Source organism: Nannospalax galili, unplaced genomic scaffold (assembly GCF_000622305.1).
Source record: "Nannospalax galili isolate Female #2095 unplaced genomic scaffold, S.galili_v1.0 scaffold9, whole genome shotgun sequence".
NCBI classification, from domain to species: domain Eukaryota; kingdom Metazoa; phylum Chordata; class Mammalia; order Rodentia; family Spalacidae; genus Nannospalax; species Nannospalax galili.
This window is the reverse complement of record NW_008360332.1, coordinates 4,796,639-4,799,593: the sequence shown is the minus strand read 5'-3', so window position 1 is coordinate 4,799,593 and position 2,955 is coordinate 4,796,639.

The window sequence follows — 2,955 nt, the reverse complement described above, 5'->3', positions numbered from 1 at the left end:
AATTAGAAAAACATTTTCAGGATCTTTATAATATCACATCTGTCAGTTTTCCATTATTTTCTAGTTTTGAATGACATTTAATTGTATGGAGATACTAAGTATCCTTTATTAATTTATCAGTTGATCAATATTTCAGCTGTTTGCTCTTATCAGCCATTTCTGTAATGGTCTTCTGGACATTTGTGTCAAGTGTTATGTGGACTTTGGATTGTGTTTCTCTTGGGCACATATCTAAGAAAATTGCTATTTAGATTTTGAGAGTCTGCTAGAGTGACTGTCCTCTACCAGCCGTGCATGTCTCCTTCAATTGTCCTAATCAGTGCTCCCATTGGCTGCCATGTGTCTTTGATTCTAGTCATTCTAGTGAGGTAAGAAGGTTATCTCATTGTGGCTTGATTTCTTTTTCTTTTCATGGTGTCACTTTGTCTGGTGATCAAATAAATAAACGTTTCCATTACTTATGGAGTATATTTCCCTTGCATTTTCTAATCCCATGAAGCCTTTGTGACAATTCTCCAGTTTTCCATTCACACTATAAAACCACTTAGTAGACCCTATAAAACTCAGGACTTTAAACCATTCAGTACTTCCTAATCTGTGGGAAGGTGATGTAAACTGGTCTCAGGTATTTGGCTCAGCTCTGAAGCCCTCAGCTGTCTGAAGATTGGCTGGTTGTTGACTGACCTCCTAGATTAGTATTAATAGAACAACTCAACTCTCTTCCATTGACAGAATCTGAACTAATGAGCTTTATTTAACCTTGGCAAACTCAATGACCATGTGTTGTTGGATCTGGGCACCTGATGACATTTCCTTGGCAACTTCACTTTGGTATTTCACCCCAAAAGATGATGAATCAATGTGGGTATGCTTGTGAATTAACATATCAAAGCACTGAAAGGCAGCACACCAGCGTCATTGCACACAGTGAAGATTGGGAAGGACGCTTGATCTTGGGTTATTGAGCTATTCTAGAATTGAGGATGAAAAGGCAGGATGGTCTGTTAAGATAAGGGTAGAGCCAAGCTTGGACTCCCCAGTTGAAGCTGGAAAAGCCATTTTGCATAAAATTATGGGTGGGGCCTGACTCCAGGACACAGTTCCAAGACAGAGTTCCATCAGCACAGTTCTAGGAAACAGAAGGCTTCGAGATATATTGGGCAATGAGTGTCCTTTGAGTTCTAGCCCACTCTTAAAAACTAAATTTAGGAGTCAAGCTTTTTGTTCAGGTACTGAACTGCTTGCTGGTGTAGTGACACCGCATCCCGCATCCCTCCTCTCCACATACAAAGTCAGACAGGTCCTAACTAAGCAGTGGTGGAGCAGCCTACTCAGACACGGCAATGTGCAAGCACTGCACTGTCTCTGCTTCAGCCACCATGGCTTATGTCCACTCACTAAGGCAAGTCATGTGACCTCAGAACCAAGGAACAAGGTACATACTTCCTGGTGTGAATAACAGCAAGTTCGTGGAAGTAGAAAGGCACAGATAGAGTGTAGACTGAGTCTACTGGTGGTGTTGGTCCACCACACAGAAGAGAGAAGAGTAACCTAACTGGTGAATGCCAACCGCTGTGCCACTAACTTTCTTCACGGGGTCTCATTTGCTCTTAGGTTGGCCTGTGTGAAAAATAGAAGGATCCATTACCTCCCCTCAGGAGTTAACTATTCTCTTAGAAATAGCAGTTGTATGGTTAAAAAAAAGACACTTAGATGACAAATGAACATTCCGCTGTTGGCAAACATCTCCTGTGTCGTGATGAGAACACAGGACAAGCCTGGATTCCACAGGGGCAGGTATTCCAAAGTATTCTGGAATACTGACATTATTTAAGTGTTTATAAATGTCATATCATCTGTTTCAGGAAAAACTAATAGAATGTCTCACAGAAATTTCAGGTCTGAAAGAAATTGCTTCTGTGATCTGTTTCTATAGAATCTGCAAATGTGGAAGCCAACGTACTATGGGTCAATAGCACAGGATTGCTCCACACAGACACAGGATTCACAGTCCATTAAGCTTCAGGTCTGCCCTGATGGGGATCCCTCTGATATATTACTATGATATCCTATTTTTGTTGACTCAGTTACTATGTCAGCAAAACCAAACATTTTGGCCTGTGGCCCAGCCTTGAGCTATCTATGGAGGATAAGTTCTAGCCTTTACCACCATCCATGACAGTAATGAGCAACTGACATTAGTTTGATTTGCATAATTGTGTGCTTCCAACTTCGAATCTATGTTAGTAGGAGACAACTTATTGTGATGACACCAACAACATATTATCTGTTTTATACTATCAGCATTTATTTATGTAAATTCCGTCACTACAAGGGGTCATTTTCCAACATTCTATCATGAAATTACATTCTCTGCCTATAAACAGCAAGGAAACACCATGGGGGAGAGATGGGCATATTTTGTCATTCACAGCTGTTGGTCAAGGAGGTGGCAAGGGTGTTTGTGTGGCAGCTTGCTTGTTTGCTTGTCTAGGTGAGTTTGTGTTAAGGATTGACAGCAAAATGTCTATCAGATTTGAAAGGAATGTCATCAAACAGACAATTTTTCTTTCTCTCTTACAAATACACATTTACTACCTAGGGTTTCTGACTCAGCTAAGATTTTCTTAAGAACAATTTATGGTCTAAAAAATACTGTGTGCTCCCTAGTTGATGAAGAATATTTTCTTTGATAAAAAGAATTCTTGAATTAAAAGCATACAGCACTCAGAAGGCAGAAGCAGGAGGAACTCTGTGAGTTCAAGGCCAGCCTGGTCTACATAGTGAGTTCCAGGCCAGCTGGGGCTACTGGGAGTCCATCTAAAGAAAAAAAAAAAAAGACCAGAAAAGAATTTTGGAATTAGTTCATACAAGAAATAATAATAATAATAAATAACCAGGTGGAATAGTACACTTCTACTAGTTACTAAAAAAGCAGGAAGGGACCATGTGGAA